The sequence below is a fragment of the Globicephala melas genome, chromosome 2 (genome assembly GCF_963455315.2).
Source record: "Globicephala melas chromosome 2, mGloMel1.2, whole genome shotgun sequence".
NCBI classification, from domain to species: domain Eukaryota; kingdom Metazoa; phylum Chordata; class Mammalia; order Artiodactyla; family Delphinidae; genus Globicephala; species Globicephala melas.
In genome coordinates this window covers 160,426,787-160,438,321 of record NC_083315.2, presented here as the reverse complement: position 1 = coordinate 160,438,321, position 11,535 = coordinate 160,426,787, and the positions used below count along the sequence as shown (strand labels likewise).

At 32.6% G+C, this 11,535-nt stretch overlaps 1 long non-coding RNA gene across 1 annotated transcript in view; it reads left to right on the top strand.

Annotated features, from left to right (window-relative positions):
- Positions 1-5,681: 5,681 nt before the first annotated feature.
- Positions 5,682-11,535, top strand: part of LOC132596780 (uncharacterized) — a 52,084-nt gene continuing 46,230 nt past the window's right edge. The window contains exon 1 of the long non-coding RNA XR_009562783.1: positions 5,682-5,995. This is a non-coding gene — a long non-coding RNA (uncharacterized lncRNA). The remainder of the gene's footprint in view (positions 5,996-11,535) is intronic.

Below are 11,535 nucleotides of genomic sequence, written 5' to 3'. Positions count from 1 at the left end.
GCACCAGGTCTTACCTGAGGTACATCCCTCAAGGTGGTTATGCTAGCTTCTTCTGAAAACATACAAACCTAAGTTCTCATTAAACCATTCACATTACCCTAGTCTTTGTGGAAAACCTATTGCCAGTGATTAATTATTATTCAGTCTGGTGGTTTTTAGGGTCCTCAATAAGCTATTATTCCCAAACCTCTATCATCAGCTCAAAACTCCTTAGCTACTGACTTACCCAGCTGCACCTGGATGTCTGAAAATATCTCAATTAATCAGTTTAGAAGAGAACTCTTGATACACCCTCCAAATGCCCTGTCTCTCTTTTACTCTTCCCCAGTAAAGTAAATAACACCATCTCATTTAATTGTTCAAGCCTAAAACCTGGAAATCTATCCTTGATCTCTCCCTCACCCCTGAACCAAACAATCACAGCAATTCCTGCCAACTCCTCATTCCAAACATTTCTCAAGTCAAATCCATTCATTCCATTAACACTCCAATCAGCTCTTGCTTTTATCCTAAGAATTATTAACTGAGCTAATAGTCTCCCACCCTCCCTCTCTGTATAGACTGAACATTTTTGTGCCTCCCTCTCCCCCTGCCTTCTACTCCAACCAAATTCATATGTCAAAATTCTAACTTCCAATGTGATGTTAGAAGGTGAAGCCTTTGGGAGGTAATTAGGTCATGAGGACGGAACTCTCATGAATGGGATTAGTGCCCTTTTATAAGGGCATTAGAAAGCTTACTTCCTCTCTCCCTGCTCCCTACCATGTTAAGAAGCAGCAAAAAAAATGACCATCTACAAACCAGGAAGAGAGCCCTTACCATAACCTGGTCAAGCTGGTGGCATCCTGATCTCAGACTTCACAGTTTCCAGAACTATGAAAAATGAATTGCTGTTGTTTAAGTCACTCAGTTTATGCTATCCTTTTTTAGGAATTCAAACTAAGAAATTCTCTTAATGATTTTCATCATCCCCGCCACAGTCAGCAGTCAGGGTGATCTTTGAGAAATGTCAATCAGCTCATGCCATTATCAGGCATCTAAGATGAAAATACACACACTGAATGCTGATTTGTGGGGCAGTCCAAGATTTGCCCTCTGTTGGCCACTCCAATCTCCTCTTGTCCATTGGTTCCAGGGCCACTAATGTGTTTTCTCATTTTTCTTTTAAATTCTCAGTTCTTGCACTTGTATATTCTCTGTTTATTTTCCCCCAGATCTTTTTTCTTGTCCTTCAGCTCTGAGTCTAAGTATCACCCTTTGAATGGTCTTCCTTGATTAGTTCATCTAGAGTAACACCGGGCATTGTTTTGCATAGCACCACACTTTGTGTTCTTCATAACACACACCATTACTTCATAGATTCTCTTTGGTTTATTATCTATGAAACCAGGGATGTTGTTGGATGAAGTTATGATTATTTTCCCTACACCTAGAAGGAAAAGTGGACAAAACAGAGCAGGTACTCATAAGGATTTGTAGAAAAAATGGATTGCACCAGAAATGTATTGATAGATCAGAGGATCCAGGGAGAAAAGGTATTTTTGAGATTATATGGCCTAGTATTTTTTTATTTTCAAAGTCTGGAACCATGTCAGTGCTTAAATTTGCCTATGGGCTCATTACTGGTTAATGATAAAATCAGAACTCAAGCAAACATTTCTGACTTCTAGTTCCCAGCACATTTAATATAGCACACTGCCTGTCCTATGGCATTACCGTTTAGAGATACACGTAGAATACATAGAGCTTTCAATAATTTTACTTTGTATTTATATTCCATCTATTCCTGTATACAATAAGTTTTTGAGATTGTTGACAAAAACTAAACATAAATAAAATCGCACTTGGGTTTAGACATATACACAATTTTCCATGTAATTAAGAGGTTATATTATCTTGTATCATTTTCAAAAGAAAATGGAGTGGTAATTTCGCTAAACCTGCTTTTACAATAGACTAATATTGTTTAAATGAGCATTGCGTACACATACATACACACTCACACAGTCACACATAAATTTTACCCCAAGTTTTTAATGCAATATTTTTATTTTGTCCTCAATGGGTTAAATATATTTTTGAGAGAAAATAATCCTGCATTTAATTGAGTTTCTCACAAATGGTTTGGCACTATAGGTAATCAAATGTTCAACATATGGTGTTACCCGCCATATTCCAGAGTTCATTTTTACAATTTAACTTCTGATAAGAGAAATAGTTTCTCAAGGGACCTAGGAAGGATCTATAAAAGGATGTCACTTCTGCCTACATTTCATTGGTACTTTTCACTTTAATAGTCAAACATCAGAATGGGATTTGGCCAGGAGAAGACAAAACATAGCAAAAAATAGAATAATTGTTCTTCTGTGTCTGTGATCTAAATTAAGAGGAACCCTAAAGCCAAAATCCACATTAGGCATTCTCAGTTCTAATTTTCCTGTTCTTCTCTTTGATGATTCAAACAGTTCATAGTTAAATGATTTTTTTTTTTTCTTTGCAGCTGGCTTTTCTTTTTCTAAGGACTTACTTGTCAGATCCTGGATTAATTAAGTTATGGAACCCATTTTAAAAGTCTGATTGCAAAAAAGGCTGAGAAGAATTGGCTCCAGTAAAATGATCTGTCAGTCATCTCCTAGCCTCTGTGGCAGATTGCATGGTTCTTCACACTGTGAATATTCTGTATGGTTTTATTTTGATTCTTGTGGTTTGACCATTGTCTACATTTCTACTGTTTTGTGGTTAATCAGATGCCTTCAATTTGAGTTCCTGAGACTATAATTGGTTCAGCTTTTGAAGAATCTTTGCCCACTGAATTGAATTCAATTCAACAGAGCTGGTCAGGAAGAGTATACAGAAAAAATAAGGAAAAAGGTTAAATACATCTGCCTATATTAGGTGTAGATATTCTGTCCGCTTAATGCCAAAACAACTGGTAAAAAGGAGAAGCATTATTTGGTTCTCTTTCTTGTGATACATAAAGTTTTATCTTCTGTCTCCCTCTCCAAACACATCCCTAATCAGCTGGGACCTCATAAATTGTAAATAGCAATTCATTGCAGCAGAATTAAGATGCATTTCTGTAAATGATATCTTTTAACCTCCTCAGGTTGTTTCTGAAGGAAATAGTGGGAAAATTAATTGTAGCCTCAAAAAATGTGCAGATAATAAATATTTCTGTTGATATGGGTATGTGGTATTTCTTGTAAAAAAAAATAGCACCATATATTTGCAGATCATCTACTAAGTTTGCTTAAATTATATTTTCCTGTTTACTAATAAATAGTTCACAATGGTAAGGATATAAAAACACAGCTAACAACTGGAAGAAAGTCTTCTGCAGCCACTCTACATATGTTACCTCTAACTGTCACAACACACTTTATTTAAGTACTTTAAAAACTGAAAAAGAAGTGTTGAATTGAAAGCAAAAAAAAAAAACAGTGTTTTTGTTCCATTTTTATGTAAGCATATTTGGAAATTCTAGATGACATCTTATGGTGTCCATCAATGTTCCCTCTTCTCATTTATCATTGCTAAGGGGAATAAACAACTTGTCCTGATAATTCATAACTTTCAACTCTCCCTGCTTTCTGAAATCCTACAGCACCTTGAACCACACACGTGACACTTACCTTATTTTGTGTTGTCAATTTTGGGGGCAGTTCGAGTCACACATATTAGAGTGTTGGGTAATAAAGGATGCTTAATACCTGTTTAATTCATCTTTGTGCCAAATCCCAACCAGATTTCCCTGCTTAATAAATATTTTCTTAACACATAAACATATGAAATCAATTCACACAGAAGAGTCACATAGCTTAAAAGGGCAGGTGAATGAGCTCCACATATGGATTCATTCTGTCTGCATCTTTTTGTTCACTCCATTGTTATACAGCATTTGGACTTCAGAACGTATTTTGAGATTTCCTGTCTTCCAAGCCATCAGCAATTTTCCAAATGATAGTTTTAGCTTTCTTAGGGACAGACAATGAAACCAGAAAATGAGTTACATGGGGAAGATAATGTTGGTAGTTATTCAGAGCCATCTCTGCACAGTTCCATTTTTTGTGGGGGAATGAATTTCAATGATTCATTTCTTCTGAGCCATGTTTATGCAAGTGTATTTCCTGGGATGGATTAAATTGACCGAAAACTAATGTAAGCAGAGTGAAGAATTAACAAGGTTTTAAAATCATTTTATTTATTGGTGGAGGATAGTAAATTCAGAAGTCCATTTTCCTTCCATAAATCAGGACAGAGGTTTATCTTTTCCTGAGTCCTATGTGTATATAGTGTGAGAGGCATGCATTAATATATTCAGTAAAGATGTAGTTACATCAAGTAACTGTCAGATTACCTCTGATGATAATTTATATCTTTGACATCTACTAATGGTCATCACAAAGTATGGAATACCATGAAAGCTTTTCTTGAATAACTTTAACTGATAACAGTAGACGCAAAGAACATAGTTTAAATGTATACACATATATACATAAAAACACACATACACACACATATATATCTTTTGTAACATATAGGAGGCAAGGTATGAGATATAAAATTGTATGTGCTTACTGACCATAAATAGGGAACAACTGCTGTATTCTCTTAGAGCAGGGAAATATCCTTCCTTTGCCAATGATAACAGGTGGTGAGAAGGAAGAAGAAATCCCACAGTATAAGAGACTGCTTTTTGGCTAACGTGATCTACACAGAGAATTGGGTAGTGAGTGTACTGTGCATCTGACAATTTCAATCAGAAATAATGGTGTTTAGTTTAATGACAATCAGGGTATATGAAATACATTCCCCAAATTAATATAAAAGTGTAACTTTATCACACAGTCTGCCATTGGACTATCTTATAATACACGATGCTAATAGAAGGTAGTGCTGGTGGCTGTGCTGGGTGTTAGGCTCTGTTGAAAACCTATTGAAAATGTGTGTAGACGGGACCATAGGAAACACCGGGTCCTGTTTTGAAAGTCTTATTGATACTATAGGATGTTCTAGATTGTCAGGATATCACCGTGCCTGGCATAGCAACATTTTTTGATAGGCTGCAAAAAGTAAAGTGTGGACTGAAAAATATAATCTCTTTCAGTGTTGTCTGATGCAATGAGATGTAAAATAAAAGACAGAAAAAGTCAAAGCACTCCATAATCAACAGAAGGCAAAGTAAAGCAAATCTTTACCTGAACTGCCCAACAGAAAATTAATATGAGCTAAAATATGATTGCATATGTAATTTAAAATTTTCTAGGTACCATTAAAGAAGTAAGAAAAATGAGTGAATTTTAATAATATATTCTATTTAACCACATATACCTAACATATCATTCTGAAATGTAATCTATATAAAATTATTAATGAAATATTTACATTATGGTTTTCATACCAAGCCTTGCATATGTAGTGTGTATTTTACACTTTGACTCCATCTCAATTTACACTAGACAATTTCAAGTGCTCAGAGACAGATGTGGCTAATAGCTTCCCAGATGCGACATCCTGGTTTAGGCAGACCTTCCTGTAATCAGCAAGAAATCAGAGGGAGGAAGGCTGATGCCATTCATTCTCTGAAATATATTATCGTGTTTGAGGATACATATCTAAAAAGAGAATTCAGGGAACAGACTCGTGCTGATGCCAGCTTCTTCTCATTTGGGGAAGAAGACTTCAAAATGAACAAGGGGAGATGGAAACAGGAATAAGTATATAACCCTAAGAATGCAAGACTAGTTGATGTTAGGGATATGTAAGGAACCTGAAAACAAGATGACAGTTAAAGAATCTGTGCTGAGCTACATTTGGTTCCGGTGTCTCCGGTAAATTCTACACTAGATGAGCACCTAACAGACTTCCTGGGATCCAGATGATTTTAGAGTAAAGATCCATGTCCCACATTCATCCTCTGGCACTGGAGATCCAACCATTGTGCTGTACGAGACATTGATCGTCTATGATTCAGAACAGAGGGGTCATGCAGAGGGTAAGTAGATGTTCCAATCTGCCCAGGGCTGTTCACGTTTATGCTTATTGTAGCAGTGCAATTGTTTAAAGTTCATTTTTGCCCTCTTAATCCCTGTATTGCTTTGGAAGAGAAAGTATATGTTCATTACAGGAGACGAACCCAGAAGTAAGGGCTCAGTGACACTCAAGGAGCCCAATGCTTAGTTATAGATGATAGATACATTCCTGTGGTCAGCACAAATGGGAAAACTTGTATTTAAAATTTTAATCCATTAAGAACAATTTGTAAGAAGAAACTAAGCTGACTTCTTTGTACCTAAGTTGATTCCTTTCAAATAAGAATATATTTTCTCTCTCCATGACTTTCCGTTTCTATGTAATTTTGTGATAATTTGAATCCCCAAATTGCTGTCACCATTAATAAAACTGAGTAGTTTAAGACCACATATTAAACACCCTAGCTGTTTCTTGCTCTATCTAGAGATTTTAAAAAATTATCAGACTTATTTATTCTGAACTTACAGCTTTAAAATATATCTGTAATGAAACAACTCTAGATAAAGTGGTTTACTAAGATCCTCACTTTATATCTTATTTTTTTTTCAATAATTATTGTTACCTCTTAACTGACCTTTATATGGTATGAGCTTTAGGGGAGATATCAAATTTCCAATTAATTTTGAATGTGACTAGAGTTTTATAAATGAGGAATGATTTAGGTGTAAATTTATAGAATGCAAATTTACAGCATGTAAAAGATTATAGTTAACTATGTGATAAAGTAAAAAACCTAGCTATCTGGGATTGACATATATACACTAATATACATAAAATAGATAACTAATAAGAACCTGCTGTATAAAAAATAAAATAAAATTCAAAAAAAAAACCACTTAGCTATCTGGAAAGTATTTGTTTATAGAGGAACATAAACAACTTGCAGTAGGGAAATTTGCAAGAATGTGGGGAATGATCAGAATGTATCTAATGCATTTATATGTGGATATAAAATATGTAATTTATTTTACTGATTTTCTGCTATCAACGATGAAGCAATCACAGTAACTTTACCTTCTTTTTCAAGAAATCTTAGCAAGATGTCTTTATTTTACAGTGTATCTGTAATGGCTGCATGAGTCAGGATACCTTGAATTTTATGATATTTTCTTTCTAACTTTTCTGGGAAAGTCATCAATAGACAATGAAAAAAAAATCTCATTGTCTATATTAAGAATAAGCAATAATTGAATGAAAAGAGGTACCTATTATTCAATGATAACGTAGATATCAATACACAGTTTTGTTTTCTTCTTTAAAAGTGATTTCTAAATACTGGATATTTTTAAAAGTCAATCAATAATGGTTGAGGATTGTTAGGAAGTTGACTGAATTAAATTAGATGACATTCTAAGAATCATACCTTTTTACAGCTTTCAAGAATGCATACCCACTCATAAATCTGAGTAGTTAGCAAAATATTTCTTAGTAAATATATACTACCAAATCAGTTTAAATGAATAGATAGTACCTTTTAATGAACATTAATGATCTGGATGCTACTCATCGTAGATAAGATGTTAAGGCATTTTATTTAATATTATTAATTTATAGCAAAGCTTTTTATTATGAAAAAGTTTTTGAAACATCCATAAATGTAGATAGGATGGCATAATAAACACCAACCTGAGGTTAAAGAATTATCATTTTGTCATATTTGCTTATTTTATTTTTTCTTTGCTGAAATGTTATTTTAAAATTATTCCTAGAAAACTCATTCCCAAATACTTCAGAATACAATTCTGAAAAATAATATTTTCTTAATTGACCTCAATATTGTGATCACACCCAATAAATATTACATGTTAGAAAATTACATGTAGAATATATTCATACATGATCAGTATACCATTATGATATCTAACAAGATTAATGCAACATTTTAAATATCATCATTATACATGCCAACCATGCTCAGTTGCTCCTACCCCATATCTTTTTCACCATTTTATTATTCTAGTCAGGATCTAAATGATATACACAAATTTTATTTGGATGCTGTGTCTTTAGCCTCTTTTACTTTAGAACAGATCCCCTGCCCTTTTTCATCATACTGACTTACTTTTAGTTTTCCAGAATAATTTCACATTCTGGATTTGTCTGATTGTGTTCTCATATTACTGCTCATTTTGTTCCTCTAGACTTGGCATTTGGTTTAAACTGGAAGCCGTAGCCAAAGATTTGATTAAAATTAGATTCAGCAAGTTTGACACAAATAGTTCATTCCATGGTGCCATGGAATTCATATTTAATCATGTTAGAAAGAATGAATTATCTAGTTATTCCATCCATTTTCTTATGATTTTTAAATAATTATGGAAATTTGCAAATATATTAAAAAGTAGAAATAAACAATATACTTGTGTATTATTTTTGCATGCATCTATATATATGTATGTATGTGTTGTTTATATAATTGTAATTTGGGTCATAAAATAGGGTTATGTATTTCAATGAATGATATATCTCTTGAGCCTCTCTAAATATAAATGTCACACTTTTACATTTTTTTTTCTTTTTGGTTGATGAAACCAGATTGTTATTCCTATAAAACTGCCCAGCGTGGATTATGCTGAGTGCATATCTTTAATACCTTTTAACATTCTCTGTTCCATGTATTTTCTATAAATTGGGAGTTACATTAGAGTCTTGGTCAAATTGAGGTTTGAATTCATTTTGGTAAAACTACTTCACAAGTAGTCACCATAAGGTACATAAATTTGATGTTATGTATTTTGTGTGACTTACTGAGTGTGTATGTGTGTGTATGATAACTTCTTTATAAGATATTAGCAGCCACTGGTGAACTTTGGATAGACACACAAATCCATTAGGGGGTTTTAAAATGTTACACTAATTCTCTCATGTCTTTTGCTTATTAGCTAGAATACTTCTTTTAAGATAAATCTCCTCTCTTTAATTATATGCTTACATGAGGTACAGTTCATATAGAAAAGACAGCTTAAGGTTTTATTTCTGTTTCTTTTTTTAAAAAAATCACATTTCCTATCTCCAAAGTTTATCGATGATTTTTGAACTCACATATAATGTGTTTTAATCCCTTATAATCTTTTGCTTTTGGATGATCAAATTGTCCCATCTTTGCCAGGTGAGAGATTTTTATGGGGCAAGAATCAACTTCATAACAATATCTGACACGGAAATTATAAGAAAATAAAATAAAAATTTGCTATCGCTAGTATACATAAATACAAAATCCTTAACAAAATATGAACAAATCAAATACCTCAATATATAAGTAGCTAATACATCCTGAGCAAGAAGAGTTTATCCCAGGAAGGAGAAGATGGTTTAACATAAAAAAATCAGGAGAAATTACATGATCACCCAAAGAGATGCATACAAATCATCGGAGGAAATTCAACACACTCATGAAGAATACTTTCAGCAAGCTAGGAGTAGAAAGACATTTTTCCCTATCTATTGAAAGGCATCCACAAAGAGCCAAGAGCTAACAATATGCATAATGGTGAAACACTGAACCCATCTCCCCTAAGTTTGGGAACAAGGTATGAATCTCTTCCTTTATTATTTCTATTCAGTATAGTACAGGAGAACATATCTAATGTAAAAAGCAAGAAAAATAAAAGTATAAACATTCAAAAGGAAAAGTCAGACTCTTCATGCACAGAATTTTACAGTAAAATTCAGTAGTATAAACAAAAATCTACTGTAACATATAAATGACTCTTAACAAGTTCACAGATATAAAGTCAACATACAATAATTATCTTCCTAGGAACTAGTAATGAGCAGTTGGAAAAAAATTGAAAGTATCACTTACTATAGCATCAAAAAGTGTAAAATACTTAAGGGTTATTTTATTAAAAGAATGCAAGACTATTATAGTTAAAATTTTACAAAAACAGTGTAGAGAAAAATTAAATAAGACAATGCAAATTGAAAGACATATTGTTAAGATAATAATTTTCCCAAATTTGATCTGTAGATTCAACAAAACTTCATCTAAAATAAAAGGAAGATTTTTTTTGTAGAAATTGACAAATTGATTCTTAATTTATTGGAAATATAAGGGACATAGAATAGCAAAATAACAATCACTGCAAAGCCAAAATAGGATTTATTTTAAACCATAGTAAATAAAACACTATAACATTGGCATTTTTTTAAAGAAACAAAATAGAGATTCCAAATTACCATACTTACCTGGTAAATTGATCTTTAGGAAGGTATCAAAAAAGGAAATGGAATAAAAATGAAATGGAAATTATTTTCAATAAATAGTGCTGTAACAACTGAATAATCCTTTGAAGATAAAAAAGAAAGAATATCATACTTTATCTTACACCATATATAAAAGTCAAATTAAGATTGCACATAAACTTAACTGTAAAACCTAAACTATAAATTTCTAGAAGAAATTATAGGATAAATGTATTGACAGTCTTGCATTAATGCAAAATTTTCTTGACTCAAAGAATGAAAACCATACAAGTTGATAAAATGGACTTCATTAAACTGAGAATTTTCTGTTCATTAAAAGACATCTTTAAGAGGTAAAAGAGGTGAGCCATATAGTAGAAGAAGATATTTTCAATACACCTTCTGATACTGAATTTATATTTAACTTATATAAAGAACACCCAAAACTCAATAAAAAGACAAACAGCCCAATAAAAATAACTTAGCAATAATTTGAAGAGACACTTCACAAATAAGATCGCCATTACATAAAAAATAACACTTAAGCACTTTAAAAGGTGTGCAGCATCATTAATCATGAGGAAAATGCAATTAAAACAATGATGAGATACCATTTTCTACCTACGAGAATGGATAAATTAAAAAGATTAACGCTAAGTTTTGGTGAGGATATAGAGAAAATGGAAACCTCATATATCACTGGGGAAAGCTGAATATTATACAATAAATTTGAAATAAATGTTTGGCAATTTTTTACCTAAAAATGTCACACACATACTTTCCCTTCTACCCAGAAATTCTACTTCTAGATATTTACCCAGGAGAAATGAAAACAGGTATTCACAAAGAGACCTGTACAAGAATGCTCATAGAAGTTTTGTTTATAATGGCCCCAAACAAAAGGTTCATTTTCATAAACACAAAAGTGAAGAGGCAAATTGTGATATACTTATTAAATAGAATATAACTTAATAAAAAAGAATGTACTGCTTCTACACCAACAACATTGATGAATCTAACAGAATATTTATGAAAGAAACCACACCAAAAGAATAGGGGCTAGATATCTCCATTTTTATGAATTTCTCAAATATGGGTAACTAATCTATGGATACATTAGTTGGAATAGTGGTTGCCTCTAAGGAGGACAGGTGGCTGACTAGAAAAGTTATTAGAAAACTCAGATGGAAATTTCTCAAACACATTTTGATGTGTATTTTAACATATATAAATTATTCTCACTAAAGATAAAATAAAAACTCATGTAATAGAAACTAGAAATACATGATGGCTCAAACATGATAGATCATTTCTCAT